Below are 21,261 nucleotides of genomic sequence, written 5' to 3' on the forward strand. Positions count from 1 at the left end.
GACAATTTTTCATCTAGTTATTCCACATTTTTAAACTCCACATATGTTGTTAATAAGTTTTAACTTATTTAACGACATTGCATTCATTTTAAAATTATTTTCCCATTGTGACAGAGGCTGATTTGTCATTTTCTAATAACCAATTATTCTGTTTTTCAGGAAATTCAGCTTATTGATGTTTTTAACTCAAAGGGTTTCAGTTGAGATTTTCAGACTCAGTTTAGCTAAATGTACACCTTTTCTTTACATTTTGGAATGCCCTACCATTCAGATTTCAAGGAGAGTTACTGGTAGATAAAGAGTTGAGCTGGAAAAAGCATGAGTCCTGATGAAAGGTTCTAACCTGAAACATTGACTCCCTTTCTCCTCTGATGCTGCTTGACCTGTTGTGTTTTTTCCAGCTCAACTCTTTATCCACTCTGACTGTCCATCATCTGCATTTCTCATTATCTCCTAAGGAGAGTTATTAGTCCTTTATAAATCAAACCAGTTGCATAGTCCACTTAAATTGTATTTTTTCCCTCAAGCATAATTAACAAAATTTGCAACATTTTACCAACCTAAGCTAAGTACAGGAATCTAATGCTTAGTTAGTTACTGAATTGCTTTTGTACTGTGACTAGATTTTGAGGAATAGAGTCGTAGAGTCATAGAGATGTATACATGGAAACAGACCCTTCGTTCCAACCTGTCCATGTCGACCAGATATCCCAACCCAATCTCGTCCCACCTTCCTGTTCATATACCCATCCAAATGCCTCTTAAATGTTGCAATTGTACCAGCCTCCACCACTTCCTCTGGCAGCTCATTCCATACACGTACCACCCTCCGTGTGAAAAAGTTGCCCCTTAGGATTGTTTTAGATCTTTCCCCACTCACTCTAAACCTATGCCCTGTAGTCTGGACTCCCCAAACCCAGGGAAAAGACTTTGTCTATTTATCCTATCCATGTCCCTCATAATTTTATAAACCTCTATAAGGTCACCCTTCAGCCTCCGATGCTCCAGGGAAAACAGCCCCCGTCTGTTCAGCCTCTACCTATAGCTCAAATCCTCCAACCCTGGCAACATCCTTGTAAATCTTTTTTGAATCCTTTCAAGTTTCACAACATCTTTCCAATAGGAAGGAGACCAGAATTGCACACAATATTCCAACAGTGGCATAACCAATGTCCTGTACAGCCGCAACATGACCTCCCAACTCCTGTACTCAATACTCTGACCAATAAAAGTAAGCATACTAAACGCCTTCTTCCCTATTCTATCTTTCTGTGACTCCACTTTTAAGGAGCTATGAACCTGCACTCCAAGGTCTCTTTGTTCAGCAACACTCCCTAGGACCTTACCATTAAGTGTATAAGTCCTGCTAAGATTTGTTTTCCCACTTATCTGAATTAGACTCCATCTGCCACTTCTCAGCCCATTGGCCCATCTGGTCAAGATCCTGTTGTAATCTGAGGTAACCTTCTTCGCTGACCACCATACCTCCAATTTTTGTGTCATCTGCAAACTTACTAACTGTACCTCTTGAGCTCGCATCCAAATCATTTATGTAAATGACAAAAAGTAGAAAACCCAACACCAATCCTTTTGGCATTCCACTGGTCAAATGCCTCCAGTCTGAAAAACAACCTTCCACCACCACCCTCTGTCTTCTACTTTTGAGCCAGTTCTGTATCCAAATGGCTAGTTCTCCCTGTATTCCGTGAGATCTAACCTTGCTAACCAGTCTCCCATGGGGAACCTTATTGAACACCCGATGATATAAATATCTCAGCAAGAGATATCTTCCCACTTCTCCAGCTTACCACAGAGTTTTAGGGTACACCTTGTCAAGTCCTGGGGATTTATCTGCCTTTATGCATTTCAAGACATCCAGCACTTCCTCCTCTGTAATATGGACATTTTGCAAGATGTCACCATCTATTTCCCTACAGTCTATATCTTCTATATCCTTTTCCACAGTAAATACTGATGCAAAATACTCGTTTAGTATCTCCTCCATTTTCTGCGGCTCCACACAAAGGCTGCCTTGTTAATCTTTGAGGGGCCCTATTCTGTCCCTAGATACCCCTTTGTTCTTAATGTATTTGTAAAAACCCTTTGGATTCTCCTTAATTCTACTTGCCAAGCGATCTCATGTCTCCTTTTTGCTCTCCTGATTTCCCTGTTAAGTGTACTCCTACTTCCTTTATACTCTCCTAAGGATTCATTCGATCTATCCTGTCTATACCTTACATATGATTCCTTCTTTTTCTTAACCAAGCTCTCAATTTCTTTCGTCATCCAGCATTCCATATACCTACCAGCCTTTCCTTTCATCCTAACAGGAATATACTTTCTCTAAATTCTTGTTATTTCATTTCTGAATGCTTTCCATTTTCCAGCCATACCTTTACCTGTGAACATCTGCCTCCAATCAGCTTTCGAAAATTATTGCCTAATACCATCAAAATTGGCCTTTCTCCAATTTAGAACTTCAACTTTTAGATCTGGTCTATCCTTTTCCATCACTATTTTAAAAGGAATAAAATTATGGTCGCTGGCCCCAAATGCTCCCCCACTGACACCTCAGTCACCTGCCCTGCCTTATTTCCCAAGAGTAGGTCAAGTTTTGCACCTTCTCTAGTATGTACATCCACATACTGAATCAGAAAATTTTCTTATACACACTTAACATATTCCTCTCCATCTAAACCTTTAACACTATGGCAGTCCCAGTCTATGTTTGCAAAGTTAAAATCCCCTATCATAACCACCCTATCATTCTTACAGATAGCTGAGATCTTCTTACAAGTTTGTTTCTCAATTTCCCTCTGACTATTAAAGGGTCTATAATACAATCCCAATAAGGTGATCATCCCTTTCTTATTTCTCAGTTCCACCCGAATAAATTCCCTGGATGTATTTCTAGGAATATCCTCCCTCAGCACAGCCATCCCTTATTAAAAACGCCACTCCCCCTTCTCTCTTGCCTCTCTTTCTATCCTTCCTGTAGCATTTGTATCCTGGAACATTAAGCTGCCAGTCCTGCCCATCCCTGAGCCATGTTTCTGTTATTGCTATGATATCCCAGTCCCATTTTCCTAACCATGCCCTGAGTTCATCTGTCTTCCCTGTTAGGCCGCTTGCAATGAAATAAACGCAGTTTAATTTTATCAATCCTACCTTGTCCCTACCTGTCGTGACTGTTTGACTTGCTTCTGTTCTCAACTGTACCAGTCTCAGATTGATCTCTTTCCTCACTAACTCCCTGGGTCCCACCCCCCTAACCTTACTTTTTTAAATCCTCCTGAGCAGCTCTAGCAAATCTCCCTGCCAATATATTAGTTCCCTTCCAATTTTGGTGCCATCAGTCCTTCTTGTACAGGTCACTTCTATCCCAAAAGAGCTTCACATTTTTGGATAATTGGAATCCTCCTCCCATACACCAGCTCCTCAGCCATGCATTCATCTGCTCTATCCTTCTATTCCTGCCCTCACTAGCTCGTAGCACCGGGAGTAATCCAGATATTACTACTCTCAAGGACCTCCTTTTTAAATTCCGGCCTAACTCTCTATATTCTCCCTTTAGAATCGCAACCTTTCCCCTTCCTATGTCATTGTTTCCAATGTGGACAATGACCTCTTGCAGCCCCTCTCCCCCTTGAGAACATTCTGCACACTCTCTAAGACATCCTTGATCCTGGCACCAGGGAAGCAACACACCATTCTGCCTTTTTGCTGCTGGCCACAGAAACATCTGTCTGTACCTCAGACTACAGAATACCCTAACACAATTGATCTCTTAGAAACTGACGTACCCCTCATTGCATTAGAGCCAATCTCAATACCAGAAACATATAATCAAGAAAGAACCCATTCTACTCACTACTGCAGATTTTCTGTAGGCCACACTTAAAACAATTTACTTACCTGATTCTGTGCTCTGAACTTTTCCCAATAGTTCCTCCAAGATCAGTTGTGAATTTCACTGTTTGTTAATTTTCCCAGATGCACTCCGATGTCCAGCGATACATGAATTCAAACAGCAAAGGCAATAACTGTGCAGGTTCTCTCTCTCTCTCTCTCTCTCTCTCTCTCTCTCTCTCTCTCTCTCTCTCTCTCTCCTGCACTGACCTCACCATGTGCTTCCTTTGTCTGTTCTTCTCCCTTTTAAAACTGCTGTTGTTTTGACTTTTTTCTTCCGAAGTTCCAAAACAATGCAACAGCATATAAGACAGTAATTGCCTCTCAAGGAATTCGAGGAAATCACCTCCAGCACCTAAAATACCTCAAAAAAGGAGCGGCTGTTACAGCCAGAAATTTTTCCCATCCTCCATCTTGGATTACCCAGAACCCTATGTCCTATAACTTGCAATTAAAAGAACAAAATTGAATCCACATGTTCTTAGATGCATGCAAATAACACAGCTATTTTTGATTATGCAGAGATAAACCATCATCACCACAAGTTTCTAGATTATTGTTGGTTAGTATTTCAAAAATGGGAACTCACGATCAATCTTCCTGTGATGTTCATATTGTTCAAACAAATTAAATTTGCTACATACAGTTATCATTGGCACTTCATGATAAAACGCTTTTTTAAAGATGACCTATTTGTTTCTTCATACCACCCCACCTCTGATACAGAAAGAGAACTATTAAAACTGTAGAGTTACATTACGGCAGGTTGTACATTCAACAACCTTTGTGTGTAGAAGTGCTTCCTAACCACTCTTCTGGCTCTAATTCTCAGACTATGCCCCTAGCTCTAGAATCCCCAGCCAGTGGATATAATTTATCTTTATCTACCCAGTCTTCTTTGGTTAATTACTTGAAGTCTTCAATCATAACACTCCTTAACCTTCTGAATGTCTGAAATCTATTGTAGATATTTTACATCATATGCATGTAAGAGCAAAGGTATATTTCAGACTTATCTAGATATGAGTTTGAACAAAATTCATTGCAGCCTAGTTCCTATTTTTGCAATTTTTACCAGTTAAGAAACTTCAGGAAAACTGTTTGAATGCTGATTTATGTCATTTTCCCAGAACTTGCCTAGCAATTTCGCTGAAGCAACTATGGATGGGTGGGAGAATTCTTGTCAAGATTCACCTCGCCCACCCCATACCCCTAACCTAAATGCTATTACAATGCAGTTTTGTGGTTACTTCAACAGAAGCTCTCCAATGTCTAAAATCTATTGGTGCAGTTTTAGCAATTAATTTGCTTTTTCTAGCATGTGAATGGGTAATGGTTTACTAATGAGCTCCTAATTTTATTTTACTGGCTTCAACAAGTCAACTGTGAAGGATCTGGAGGATCATTCAATGACTGTACTGCTGAGCATTGCTACTGTATGCCCACCAGCATATTAAATAGCTGAGCTGTGCTCCAATCAGAATAGCAGCAAAGGATACAATTATAACTGGAAGCAAAGAGTGCGTTAAAAAAATATACAATATAAACAAGCATCCTAAGCAGCACTTAAGCAAGAAGAAGCTGGGCAGCTATTAATGAGTTGCTCAGTAATGCAGTATTCCTTGGGGATCTGTTGTATATATTAGCAACTGCTACATTCTAATATATTGGTCAGTAAATTCAATTATCTTATTAGATGCTGGCTGAACTCACTTCTAAATCAGAATCGCACTGTACATAAAAACTAATAGGTTTTATGTGCATTTTGAGTGTTCATGCTCTTTTATTGCAATTTGTTATCACAAAAATACAACAACAACAGCTTGCATTATAAAATGCTTTTCACATTTCCTAGACATTGTAAGACACACTAGTTCATTCTGGTGATATTCCTCTCCACATGAATCCTATAATCCCAAATGTCCATTCTGTTCCCGTATTTATTTACTGTGTTCCTCTGCGTTTCCCTTCATTTCACTCACCTATATTAACAACGGTTTCTGCCTCATTTCCCAGCTTCAGTTGGAAGCTCTATAGACTCATATCAAGAAGGGCAACATTACAAACATCCATTGTTTTGCTGGAGAAGCTTTTATGCTTCTGTTCCAGATTTTAGTCTAATAAATGATTGAAGTCATAAGGTACTGAAGGGAATTCATTGTTTCTCACTCAGGTTCAATCAATGACTTTTGAGTCTTGTCTTTGTGTGCCTCATTTTCAGTTCCATCTATCTGTAAACCCAATGCATTAAACACAAACAAAATGTGTAGAAACAGTACTGTGTGCTCAACTCTATGGTAAAAAAGTTGATATAATAAATGCCTTCAAACTGATAAAATGAAGGTAACTAATGTTATCTTCAGGGGATTAAATACATTTGTCAGCAAAGGCATAGTGAACGATAATTGCATATAATGTTTACTACGATGGTTGTTTCAGTGCTAGTTGTAATTTTTGGGATGATTTCACAACCTAACTATTCCAAAAGAACCTACTACAGGGAGTACATCTCAGGAAATTGTGGGTATGTAGTCTGTGATTTCCTGTCCATTCATTTTAATACAGCCCTGCAAACCTGCTATATCTCAAGATACCCTGCTCCCATTAGAAGCAGTGACTTGCAGGATCCTATGTTTAGAAAATTCCCATCCTGAAGTGCTTATTTTTGGAAGTATTTACAAAATTGAATTAAGCAACTATGTACAATTTGAACAACTCATCGCTTTTGTTTCTTAAAATCTAGCACTGCATTTAAAAACTTTACATCTGGCCTGTTAGTTGTTCAATTTTTCACATAATTCTTGACATATTCTGACTACTGAGAAGTATGTTTTTAATTTAAATAGTTACTCTATTGTCCCATTTCCATTCGCAAGATTTAATTTCCACATGAAGTAAAAAAGGATATAACGAAGATGACATTTATCAACAGAGAAATCATGATTAAATCTTTCCACTGGAGAAACAATCTGTCCTAAACTGCAGCTTATTATAGGTATCATGTCACATTTATTATCTATTTTACAGCATTAAAATGGAAATCATAGAAAATAAGCAATTATCTTAAGCATTGAGAGGGTGGGCTATTAATGTATAGACACAAACACATACAAACAAATGAGCCAGAGAAAAGGAGAGACAAAGTAGAAAAAGAACAACATGCAGGTAAACAAAGGAAGGTCAGATTTACACATTAAGAGAAGACTGCTAGAAAGGATTTAAAATGAGCTTGGGGGGGTGGGGGTGCAGAGGCAGAAGGTGAGCCATGTGAACCACAGAGCAGCAAATACTATACACAAATGTCCATTAGATATTCCAATTGAGAACTTCAGAAGCTGTGAGTGACTATCCTACAATTGGAAATAGGATATATATATATCCCAAACCTGATGGTAAAATACTGCTTAGTGTTAGCCAAGATCAGCACCAACAATGGAATGAAGTGTTATTTCAAAATGTTACGCAATTCAAGAAATTGTACAAATCTCTATTGGATCCTGAGATTCAGATTGTGCAGGTAGCAGAAACAAACATCAAGTTGCAGCTAAAATTAATTGAGACTCCAAGATTTTACACAAAACTGTATTCCATCATTTTGCAGGGTGTTCAAGTTCGAAGAAATGGAACATCATGAATTTATCTAGGAAATAGTAGATGCTAAAAGATATGAGGGACAAAAAATATTCCAGGCCATCTATCATAAACTGCTATTCTATGAAACTGCTGTGATGGTCTTATAATCTAGCTTAGTATCTCCTCTTTGGATCATCTATACCATTTTCAGTTGCTTGTCTCACAAACATAAATTTGCTTCATGCTCAAATTATCCTTTCACATTATGAAAGATATATGTTGTTCAGGAAATTAACCTTTGGAATTTTATTCTTTTATTTTAATTGTCCTTGAAGATCAATAGAAATCTTATCACAGAAGGCAGCCTATCTTATCTTTACTAATTCTTGTAACAACCAGACAACAGATGAGGTTCCCAGTCATTAGGGTTCCAGATGGGATACTTCAAACAGTTCAGCTCCCACATGGGGAGGAATTAACTGGATCGTCTTCTTAATTCACCCACCCCCGAGGTTGGCTGCAACAAGGCTACTTTAGAAGGATATCTTCCCCCCATGAACATCTTTCTCCCATACCCAAATGAACGTATGTTTTAAAAAGAGCCAGCTTAATCAGGTTTTGAATTAACAAAGAAAGAGTTAATATATGAGAAGAATTAGCATCACAACACATATATAGATTCAAAATAAGAGGTGATTCAAAAAGCATAAAAGTAAAATTTACAGATCAATCTTTGAACTATTCAAAGTTGACTGTTACGGCTGTTGTAATACAGGTCACCAGGAATATTGGCACTGGTAGATGGGAAGTAGATTCACCATCCTTAGATTTACAGGTTGGTTCAGATTCTGTACTTCTGATGCCTTTCAACCAAGCTTGCATTCCAGCATTCAAGGTGACAGAGAGTCCTTTGTTGTTTTGTTTCCTTTTCACCTGATTTGCAGCACTTGGCATTAGAGTATAACAAAAGGGTAATTAGGAGATTGCTCTTTGACTACGATCTTCATAGCCCATTAATACTTGAATCCAGACTAAGACATCATTCAGTCTTACTTATCCACTTTGCTTGAGTTGAAACTGTTTTTTGTTTTAACTCTGTCCGTGTGCATTCCTAGAGTGTAAAACACACATACTTACAAGCTGTGGCTTTCTGTCATGAGGGAGAATTAATCAGCCCCCTCAGTATCTCTCCTTATTAAGTTTCTCCCTGTCTGAAGTTTCCCTTTCAATTTGCATACGTGGCATTCCTTGGTTCTTCACACAGGATTTATTCAGACAATCCAAATTTATTTTAGTCTGAATTTAAATCCACAGTTCTTTTTTTCTTCTGTAGCAGTCCTCTTTTAAAAAACACATTTTGGAATTAAAAGTAAATCAAAAGGGTTCAGAAAATATTTACAACGATGTTGCCAGGGTTGGAGGATTTAAGCTATAGGGAGAGGCTGAACAGGCTGGGACTGTTTTCCCTGGAGCATTGGAGGCTGAGGGGTGATCTTATAGAGGTTTACAAAGTAATGGGGGGCATGGATAGGATAAATAGGCAAAGTCTTTTCCATGAGGTCAGGGAGTCCAGAACTAGAGGGCATAGGTTTAGGGTGAGTGGGAAAAGATATAAAAGAGAGCTAAGGGGCAACTTTTTCACTCAGAGGGTGGTACGTGTATGGAATGAGCTGCCAGAGGGAGTGGTGGAGGCTGATACAATTGCAACATTTAAGAGGCATTTGGATGGGTATATGATTAGGAAGGGTTTGGAGGGATATGGGCCAGGTGCTGGCAGGTGGGACTAGATTGGGTTGGGATATCTGGTCGGCATGGACGGGTTGGACCGAAGGGTCTGTTTCCATGCTGTACATCTCTATGACTCTATGACTCTACATCTATCAATACTTTGAGATTGTCATCCTAACAATTCTATCGCAGGATGAATGACATGAGATCTGTCCTCACATTCTTCCAGCATTGGCCATTTAATGTTTTGGTTAAAACAGGTTTCTTTAAGTTCTGGACAGAGAATCTGCAAACATATTCATTTTCAGAGAAATATGGGTGAATTGTAAGCAGTACTTGAAGGAGCAAGCTCCAAAAGAATAACATGGCATTCTGGGTATCAAATCTTTCCACATAAGTGAACAGATTGTGGTCAGTGTAGAATGTGGTCTCTCTTTCTCTTTCTGCCCATTTTGGACAAATATCTCAAAATGAGAGTTTCATTTTCTAATGAGGAGAACTATCTCTAATGTTTGATTAGCTTTTAGGAAAGGTACTTGACTTGTCTTTCTATTCCAGATTTGTCTTTCTGAAGAATAGCCCGTACTCCAATATCATTCACAGCAATGGCTACTTTAAAGACTTACAAAGACTGTTTAGAGCAACAAATACATGCTCTCTTGTTAAAGTGACGATGAAAAGAAATATTTCATTCTGTAATACTTTTGATTTTTCAGCAGGTCTGTCAGTGATGCAGTTATTGTACGGAAATTTGGAGCAAGCATTTGGAAGAATCCACATTGTGAAATGTGCTACAGGGCTAAATTCTACCAAAAATCAGCTATATGTTAATTTCAGCAAGCTTATTGAGAGTTTCTCCCTCTGTGAGCTCTGGTGGACTTTCTTATGCTATTTTCCCAAACTCACCTTAATATTTTTCATGTTTCAATGGCATACCTCACATCACATTTTCCCACTTACCTCAGGTGCATATTGAAAAGCTCCATTCACTAAAATCACTTAGAACATTGTGACTGGAAGTTTAGAAATAGCCTATTCATTGGTCACTTTACTTATAGTCTGACAGTCACCCTATGTCTCCTCTGTTTCTCTATTGGTGTTGCACACAAGCGTAAAGGGCTATAGCATCAGTGGGTAGCCATTTGTATCCAGTATCCATCTCTGAAGGTGCATGGGCTTGAAAAGCTCTGGCATCTTCAAAAACTGAATTGCTTTAGTGATTATGTACATTTTTTTTATGAATGAAGTATATTTTTGAAATTAAATTTCTGGTAATGCTCACAAACTAATTGCACATTCCATAAATAGAAGCCCTTCCCATTGATAAAATTTGCAAATTGTTCTGTGAGCTATATGCATCTACACTCTGTAGCTGGGAGAGTGAGTTGATGGCCTGAATGACCTCTTAACCTGACTGGTGTGAAAGTGCAGAAAGTATCCAGCCCTCATCAATTTGACATTTTTGGGCATCATAATTCAGGGGCGAGCTACAGATTTTAAAAATCCCATAAATGTCTCCTGCAGAATCCTGAAATGATCCTGAAGCATAAAATTCAGAGCCACGACAACTTTCACTATCACAGTCTATAGGGGTGCATTACTTCTTATTGAGTTGAATCCTCATTCAAATATGATGTATAGCACTTGACAACCTTCGTGAAAGAGGAATGGTCTTTGGTGACAGCCTGCTGAAGGAAGCAGACAATATGGCGGTAAATAATTGGTGGTGTAAACAAGAATGTAGTTGTAAACCACTCTGTGTCCTCCTAATTTATGTTCTTTTTCAATCTCTTGACCCTCATGACTCCCTGGATGTTGCAACCCTGCTTCTTGAGGCTGCAGCAATCTCTCTCTCTGGAAATCTCATTAACTGGAAGTATGAAAATGGGGAGTGAATGAGCTCCATTGTAAATTATTGCATTCATCTCTCAAAGTATCTCACACCCATTACAATTTAATTTAATTACAATCTTGACACAAAACACACTTTATTCATGCACTATATTAAGACACAATAAAAATAAAAAGAGAAAGAAATTACTTAACTGAAACGCTATCAAAATGCTTAACAAAATACTGTATTTATTAATTATTACTAGCTAGCTGTTCCAATATAATAACATCCCATAAACACATCGTTGGCAAAAGCAAATTCAGTAAAATAGATTGTCTCGTGTGCAATTCTAGTAGCAGAAAGAGAACCCCAGCTTTTAGCTGTAACAGTAACTGCAGAAAGCCAAAACTAAAGATTCTGGCTCTGTGGGAGCTTGGTCTCACCCATTCAGGCTGCTTCTATTGTCTCAACTTTAAAAACACCCCAAGGCCTCCCAAGCTGTTTACTTTATTGGCTTTGAGCAGACCATTCAATGCCTCTGCCTTAACCTTTCTTCATAAAAAAAGGACAAAAATACTTCTAAAGTCAAAGTACCATCAGAATAAAAATACATCAGGCTTGCGGCACAAGGTTAACCACTATTTTGTGGTTCCACTTCCACACAACCTATCGAATTGGTAAGACACAATTCACACCAAGTGTGCAAACCTTGTACAGGAGCAAGGTATTGCTATTGAAAATGTGAATTTCTCACGAGTTTTGCAATCAACCTTGGTGTTATATTATTTGTAAACTATTCGAACTTCACCTATCAATTGCACTTTCTAAACTATTAATTAGTTAAAATCAAGAATTGTCTTCATTTTAAATACTCCTGTGAACTTTTGGGGGCCGTTTAAGACATGTTCCGATATTTCTAGTTGAATTTTAATAATTGATAGAACTCATGGATCATGGTCTTCTTGTGAAAACAGCAACAGCAATATTAATTAGTCTTTTTTGGAAATTGGACAAATATTGCTAGTTGCATCCATGCAACAAAATATGTTTCTTAAAGGAACAGGTTGAGTATAAAATAGAGTTTCCTGGAAGGTAACATCTGTATACTACTTGAGAGCAGTCTTTTTTTCAAGTATCAGGTGTGTTAATTTTAACAGTTGCTTATCAGGGAAATAAAAAGAGGCACTTCTGAATTACCATTTGTTAGTTTGAATTACTAAATTATTAACCGCTATAACTAACATTACCATGCTCCACAAAGAATTGCTGCTAAGTTATAGCTTCCCATCAATTCTATCAATCGTCCATTGAAGTAAGAATCACCAGAACTATTACCCTTGCTGCAATTCTTCATTTTGCTGCATTTATTATTCATGTCAGAGAGAAAAGAAATGATTTCCCTCAGAATTTAATCTGCTGGTATGAAAATATGCTGGGGAGCTGTTCATTTCTTTATTGTGATGAACTAATATGTGCATGTCAAAAGGACATGATTCACTGCCTTCACTTTACATTACCTTAGGGCCTTCCATGCATATTCATAGACTATGCACAATATCATTAAGCTAGGATCTTCATAAAGATGATGTAAGAAAACATTATTTGTCGATATTAAGACATTTGATCTGATATATACACCAATTTTGTAAAGGTGTCACTGCCCTTTCCCTCCAAAGATAATGCTAATGATATTTCTAATAATAGGTATTTTGGCTCAATTCAAATAATTTTGTTAACATATCTTGTGTGGGACAAAGGTTGGAAGTTCTTTATCAAAATAAGAAATCAGAATTTGTTGAGGCTGCATTTCATGAGTGTGCTTACACAATATCGTTCTTTGCGATTTTTTATAATCAGTTTACCTAATGCATTCAGATGCTTCTTGATTACCCAGGTTCCCTGGAGTGAGCATCCCTTGGACGGCATTGTAGAGGTAAAATCCATTAAATTGATGGCATTCATGATGATCAGGGACATAGGCTAGCTAAATAGGTTACAAACATTGTAAGTCCCTGGCACATTTCAATAATATAATTTTTCTGGGCATTTATTTTATTTCCCAGTCTGGTTAAGCAATACACTATTTACTGTGAAAAGAGAAAGCCAAACAGTGAGACATTAAACTTTTAACACAAACAAAGGCTAGTTCTCCCTAGTGCCTATGTCAATGCTATATCAGAACGATATACACTAATCCACTGTTACATAGCCTTTGTTGAATTTGTTTTCAAACAGAATACATGCCTATTTAATTCTTGTTCTTTGATCTCTTGTGCTTTAAATGATAACTATGCCTGTCAGGAAAGCAGATGAGTTGCTCCAGTGTTTATATAAACACACCTTTAATAGATAAGTCAGAACAAACTGTAGGTGAATCTAAATTTGATTTCATTACTTCTAATAACAAGAACCTGATGGCCAAGAATGTGGAGAACAAGTTGGCATTTATACAAAAGCTTCATCACATCCTCTGGGTATCCCAAAGCACTTGACATTTTCAAAAAACTGAATGGGATAAAAGTAAAATGCCATGGATGCTGGAAATCTGAGGAAAAACACAGAGAAACTCAGCAGCTCTGGCAGCATCTGTGGAGAAATAAGAATCATATTGGATTCAAAACATTAGCTCTAAAATCAAGCTGAACTCTGGCATTTTCCAAACAACACGTTAGCTTAAATGGCCTATAATTTTCTGCTTTCTGTCTCCCTCCATTCTTAAGCAGGGGCATTACATTAACAGTTTTCCAAACTGCTGGAATCCTCCCAGCATCTATATATATTTAACTGTTGTTAAGACAATACAACTATAATAGCTAGAGTTTATTATATTATCAATCATTGTGAAATTTCTAAGACAGACAAAAACACAACACTCTGTGTAATTTACTGAAGTATCATGAATTGTTCAAGTCTTAAAGCCACAGTCTACTGAATCAGAAGCATTTCTAATGCAATTACAACAAGACAATACTTGAAATTCAATTAGGTTTTACCATTTGGCACTTGAGATTATCTTTCATTAGCAGCCAATTTAGGATGCAAACAATAAAAACAGTTTATGCACAAAAATTGCATATTATTAGTTCCTGATGAATGGTAAACCCTTTTCAAAATAATTCTAATTATGAAGACTAACTGAAAATAAAAAGAAAACAGTGCTGCTGAGGACATTGTTTTTGTTATTTGTTATAATAAAATTAAATCTAGATTCACCCACAGCTTGTTCTAACTTAACTATTAAAGGTGCATTTGTATAAACACAAGGCAACTCATTTACTTCCCTGATAAGCATAGTTGTCACTTGAAGTACAGAGATCAAAGAACAAGAATTAATAAGAATTTCCAACTTGTTAAAAAAAAATTTTCAGAGTTTTTGAAGAGTGAGAAACAGAACTGGGAAGAGCCTGACGAAGAGCCATACTAGACTCAATCCTATTTCTCTTTCCATAAATACTTCCAGAGCGAGTGAGTTTCTCCAGAGCTCTCTATAATTTTTTATTTCTGATCTCCAGCATCCTCAGTGCATTGCTTTTATTCACTTTTCTAAATTTATTTCCAACATGTGGATTAACCCACATCTTTGAGATAGTCAATGCTGCAATCCCACATGGTAAGCTCTTTATTATGCATTCAGTATACTTCAGGAGAGCACTATTCGTGGTCATATTCTGACCACTTAGGCTAATAATTTTGAAATTTAATTGAGAATTTAATATTTTCCATAATCAAGGCAGCATGACTCATGCGAATTTCTAACTTACATGAGTATTTGACGATTCAGCAATGGAAAGGAAAACGTTATAAGGGGCAATTAGATTTGTACAGCATAATTTAATGACTGTTTTCAGTCTTGTAACATTTTAATTATATCCATTTCAAATCTTAACACTTAAATTATATGTTAATTATTGAAACGGGTATCTCACTAACCTATACTTTTGTGTATTCTTTAAATGCTGGGAAATTCATTGCACAAGATTCTGATCCAAGGAGTTCATCACTGACTGTTCTTATAATAAAGCCAAACCTTCAGGGCCATGTGATTCCTTCAGAATTAAAGGATAACAAGATGGCTGCATTTCTTCTTTAAAGTGGTCTACTTTAAAAAAGGAACCTAATCAGTCTTAGAAATAAGTTGTGTTAGAAGTGGTCACAGTATTTAGTTCTATTTTACTTCTTTATTTATGCTCACAATATAGTGTCTCAGGATTGCTTCTGTTGTATGTCCTGTACAACACTACTAATGTTATCATTGGTGAATTAATTTGTAAGAAAATATAATCAACACTTTAACAGTTAAATTTTTCTCAAAAAGATGATAACAGTGTAAGTACTGTAAAAGCATTCACACAATCGTTATGGATAACCTAAAGTATATTTATGTATATCGCCTCATTTTAATATATAGATAACAGTGCATCACAACAATTCTTCAATAAGGGATTTATAAATGCTTTGATAGCAGTGGATTTACTGCAGCTGGCTTCTGAGACTTTGTCTGATATTGCTTACTGAGAATTTCCTGGGATTTACCCTTTGACTGCTCTATTGATCACTGTTACCCTCTTTGTCAGAAATTAATCTTTTGCTGGGTATCCACTGAAATATGACTGAATGCAAAATCTCAGCAAGGTTTATGTGGTTTCAACTCCCTGTTCTGAGGTGAGCTATTGTAGGACTGCAGATGCTAGAGATCAGAGTCATGAGTGTGGTGATTTCGGGCAAGAGCCCTTCATTAGGAGGGCTTATGCTCGAAATGTCAATTCTCCTGCTCCTTGGATGCTTCCTGACCTGCTGTGCTTTTCCAGCACCACTCTCTCGACTAGGTTCACTTAAATATGGCTTTGAATTGTGCCCCACAAACAGGTTATATTAATATGTATGGCAAAAGATATGAGGCTGAATACACTTTCCGCATCCCAGACTAAAGTCTGGGGGAAGAGTCCACTTCCATTTAGCCATCTCACCCTGCTTCAATTTTAAATGAAGGTCCTTTGGAGAACATCTCAGGAGGTTGCTCTATCTTAGAGTTGCCAACCTATCAGTGGGTAAAACAGCAGTGATGGACCTGAACGGTCAGGTATATCCAAATCTTGTTGGAACCAGGCTGGCAAGTCCCAGTGAGGAGTGGTGGGTGGCATGTAGGCCAGGGCCTACTATCTTGAGGGCCTCAGTTGGGCAGTTGACCCATGCCTCCACAACTGTCCAAATACATTGTGGAGTTGGCAGTGGCAGGCAGACCAGTAGTGGGCATAATGACATGGCACCCAAATTTATAGGTCATCCATCTGTTTTCCCACCTGCGATTTTTTCTTAAACCTCAGTCTATAGAAATTAAATGTGTCAGAAATTTAGGTAATAATGTTGCATTTTATTCTCAGCCTCTTTGAGAGGGTAAAATGAATTTCTGGCAGGCAGCACCTTTCCTAACAAACTGAAAGAATGGATGCACAACACTTTCTTTCAGCTTAAAGTATAGAAATAAGTTTAGTGTAAAAAGAACCAAAGAATTTTCAGAAACATATACCTTTTAAAATCCAAATTGCTCATTGCTAGCACAATTACATGACAAAAGCTCAACATGAGGTCTTGTTCTGTGGATATATAATTTGAGACAAATTAATTTTGTCTGCAGCTTTGGAATTTTTGCTTTGTTTAAATCCATCAATGCTGATAAAAGTCAGATGCAGAATTTTTTGTCAATATCCACTTATAACACGCACTGGTGTACTCCTTCAGATGTGGTGATACAAATGTGGACAGAAATTTCCTGTTGCAATTCAGGGTAGTCAACTGAATCTACAAAGGAACAGAAACAGCCACAGGAAATCATAATTGGGACAGGATCACAGCTGCAGCATGCCACTTGTCAGCTGGCCTGAGGCAATTTATTCACCAGCTTTGATGAGCTGAAAATCAAAGCAATTTTCCAATCTTCAGTTAACATCAAATCTATTTGTCTATCTCCCATCCTTCACAAACCTCTTCTCTCCTCTAAGATGCAGTTGCTACACTACTCAATGGGGCAATTCTCTCTTTGCAAGAGTCAAAGTTATCAGGAATCATAATAAAGTCATCTCATTTCTTTCTTCCACTGCAATATTTTGAAATAAATATATGGATGCTTCCATTTAAATAAGTGAGCTTGAAATGAACACGTATTAAAATTGTTCATATAGTAACCTCAACAACTGTGATTACAACGCTTTTTAAGAACTCTGTATGGTAAAGGATACCAACATTTCATAATGTAGATCAGCTGTACAGGCAAAGTTATGACATCTTGCTGGACAAATCTTCAGACAGGAATGCTCCTTGATCTCATCTTTTGACTATGGCATGAGCCGCTTTAAAAAAAAGACTTGCAAAGAATACACAACAGGGCCCCTCTGACATCAATGCTGGAATATTTCAAGAACCTTTATGTGCAAAAGAGCAAACTGCACTTTCAGTCTTCCTCAAGAATTCTTGACTCCACAAAATAAAGTAATTGAGTCATAGAATCCTACAGTATGGCAACAAGCCCTTTGGCCCAAACTCATCCATGCCAACCAAAATGTCCATCCACACTAATCCCATTTTCCTGCACTTGGCCCATATCCTTCTAATCCTTTCCGATCCATGTATTTGTCCAAATGCTTTTTAAATGTTGTTAATGTACCCACCTCAACCACTTCCACTGGCAGCTTGTTCCATATGCGTACCAACCCTTGTGTAAAAATGTTGCCCCTCAGGCTCCCTTTTATTCTTTCCCCTCTAACCTTAAACGGAAGTCCTGTAGTCCTTGATACCCCAACCCTGGGAAAAAGTTTGAGTGCATTCACCCTATCGATGTCTCTCATGATCTTAAACACTCCAATAAGGTCAACCCTCAGTCTCCTATGCTCGAAAGAAAAATGTCCTCGCTTGTCTAACATCTCCCTATAACTCAGACCAGTGAGTCCAAGCAACATCCTTCTAAATTTCTTCTGCACTCTTTCCAGTTTAATAACATCCTTCCTATAACTAGGTGACCAAAACTGAACACAAAATTCCAAGTGCGGCCTCACCAACACCCTGTATGACTGCAGCATAACTTCCCAATTTCTATACTCACTGCCCTGACTGATGAAGGCCAGTGTGCGAAAAGCCTTCTTCACTGCCCTGTCTACCTGAAACGCTACCTTCAGAGAACTGTCAATCCGAACTCCAAGGTCCCTCTGTTCCAGTACACTTTTTCAGGCCCTATCATTCAGGGAGTAATTGTTCTTATCTGCCACTTTAATTAACAGATGGAACATGAACAACAACAATTTAAGTCGGTATAACACCATTAATGTAATGAAATATTACAGATGCTTCACAAGTGCAGTACATACTGAAGAAAAGACATATATTGAACCATGTAAGATGATACTAGGTGAGACAAAATAGACTCTGGAGTGTCTTATAAGGGAAGAAAACAGGGTAGAGAGGGTATTCAGATCTTAGAGCACCTGAAGGAATGGCTTACAATGACGGGCGATTAAACTTAGGAATGCACAACAGGAGCAGAGTAAGAAGAGCACAGACATCTTGGAGAGTTAAGGAGCAGGTGGGGATCTCAAAGTTATGGAGGAGAGAGGTTGTGAAGGAATTTGAAAACAAGAATGAGAATTTCAAGAAATCAAGACATTGCTTACTGAGGAGCCAACGTCAGTGAGTGAGCAAAGAATGATAGGGAGCAAGTTATAATGGGAGTTAGGATAAGGGCAGCAGAGCTTTGGATGACCTCAAGTTCATTCAAGACCTGGTCATATTTTAAGTGTTCTAATCAGATCTGATGGAGGGTTGCAAAACCAATTGTCAACCAGATCCTTTAAAGTCCACTCCCTGAGATTTAAGTGAGCGAAATAATTGGGAAAAAACAATGGTGTACAAGTTCAACATGCATTAAAGACACCATTCTAATTGCTGTTAAGACATTGGTGATGATTTAGCTGGAATAGATTTGCACAGTAGCAAGGAAAGCAACAAGAAAAGAAGCAAGAAAGCTCTGCATCTTTAGAAATAAATGGTCAGATATTGGCCTGGAACCACTAAAGGAGCTTGATTCAGATGAACAGAGACATACCTTGCCTTCTTAGTGCTTAACGAGAGCAACAACCAAACCAGATCTCAGTGACCCAGTAACTAGCAGAAGGCTCAGATACCTGCAGCTACACTCTCATTTCCTGTCCATTTTATTTGCATATATGTCATCTGATACCGGAAGTTTTATTAGACCATTCAAACAGTTTCAGAAAGAAAAACATTGGCAACCATATCCTCTTAAAGAAAGGAGGAAAACACCAGTAGCCAGCTGTCTCTAGATGTTGCAGGGAGCTCTCAGGACCCGACAACCAGAGGGTGATGAATAAGTTGAAAAAAGTGCTACCACAATTGTTCAACCACAAGAGGGCTTTAATGTCACTTTATATTTCATAATAGAATATAATCTGAAGGCAACCAGCAAGTAGCTCTCTCTTGAAATTGCACAATGTGTTCTTCGTCAGGTGTGAAATGGGATTGCATTAGAGGGATATTTAAAAGCTGATAGTCCAAATTTAGTCAAGAAAAGGGGAAAGAACAGGTGAAATATTCTGAAGTTAATCCCTGCTCAAATAGCAAGATGATTAATAGGTTGGAAACTCTGACAGCTGGATCAGACTTAATCTCAGCTCTTTAACTGAGCCAGGGCATTAGTTCTGGGTTCCCTGGCCACTGGGGGTTGGGGTGGAGGGTGAGCTGAAATAACACTCAGGATCTGTCAAGGGAAGGGTTTCTAATTAAAGGGACTCTGACACAGTTCAATTGGATTTGGATTTCTGATACAGCAGGTGAGAAGGCAGTACTCTGTCATTCTCACTCTTAATTGGAGGTCCTACCATGGGATTTGATTGACTGCAATGTGGTGAGCCTTCCCCAGGGTTGGGAACAGGACAATTTCTCCAAACAAGGAGGCAAGAATACAAGAGGCTGAGGAAATCTGAAGCATAAATGTAGTCCCCTCGACCTGGAGCCAAAGCACAAAGAGGAGCAAGGACCCAAGAAATGGAATGCAGTGGGCAATTATGATAACAGGGTAAAAACAATGACTGCAGATGCTGGAAACCAGATTCTGGATTAGCGGTGCTGGAAGAGCACAGCAGTTCAGGCAGCATCTGAGGAGCAGTAAGATCGACGTTTCGGGCAAAAGCCCTTCATCAGGAATAAAGGCAGAGAGCCTGAAGGGTGGAGCTCTCTGCCTTTATTCCTGATGAAGGGCTTTTGCCCGAAACGTCGATTTTACTGCTCCTTGGATGCTGCCTGAACTGCTGTGCTCTTCCAGCACCGCTAATCCAGAATTATGATAACAGGTTCAAGTGCCAAATCTCACACTCTGGGTTTCTCAGCATTCTCTTGAAAAGCCTTCCTTAAGACAATATACTTACAAGTCCCTTTCATCCCTCTCTCTCCAGGCACTCCCTCCCTATTTAAACAATTATCACTCACACGCACCCTCATCCTATTGCTGTCTTGTTTTTAGACCTCATGATTACCTTTTATAAATCTCATTCGTCTGTTCATCCAAGCCATTTTAAACATTTATTACCATCTGCATTCTCTCCTTGCAGCAGAAGAGAACACAACCTCAGGGAAAGGTAAAGACAGTTAAACTTGAGAAAGCCAACTGAAGAAGGTTAGAACTGGAGCCAACGTTTAGGCTCATTCTTAAGGTCACATTTACCGAAATACACATTCCAGACATGCAGTTTCAAAAATCTTACACTCATAAAGGAGATAAGTGAAACCCTAAATAGTGCCCACTTGCAAATAATTAACCTGACAAGCCAACTTGATTCATCTCCCTACAGCAGGCAGGCAAAAGTGAGGACTGCAAATGCTGGAAATCAGTGTCTAGATTAGAGTGATGCTGGAAAAGCACAGCAGGTCAGGCAGCATCTGAGGAGCAGGCGATTTGATGTTTTGGGCAAAAGCCTCATTCCTGTTGAAGGGCTTTTGCCAGAAATGTCGATTTTCCCTGCTCCTTGGATGCTGCCTGACCTGCTGTGCTTTTCCAGCACCACTCTAATCTAGACTCATCTCCCTATAGCGCCTGGCACTTAAATAGTAAAGCATTTGTTTTGCTTGTTTGACTACTTTGAATCTACCACCAGAATGAACATTGCCAGTTAAACTCTTTTAAAGATGTTTTCTATCTTCTATAATCACAATGT

The sequence above is a fragment of the Chiloscyllium punctatum genome, chromosome 37 (genome assembly GCF_047496795.1).
Source record: "Chiloscyllium punctatum isolate Juve2018m chromosome 37, sChiPun1.3, whole genome shotgun sequence".
NCBI classification, from domain to species: domain Eukaryota; kingdom Metazoa; phylum Chordata; class Chondrichthyes; order Orectolobiformes; family Hemiscylliidae; genus Chiloscyllium; species Chiloscyllium punctatum.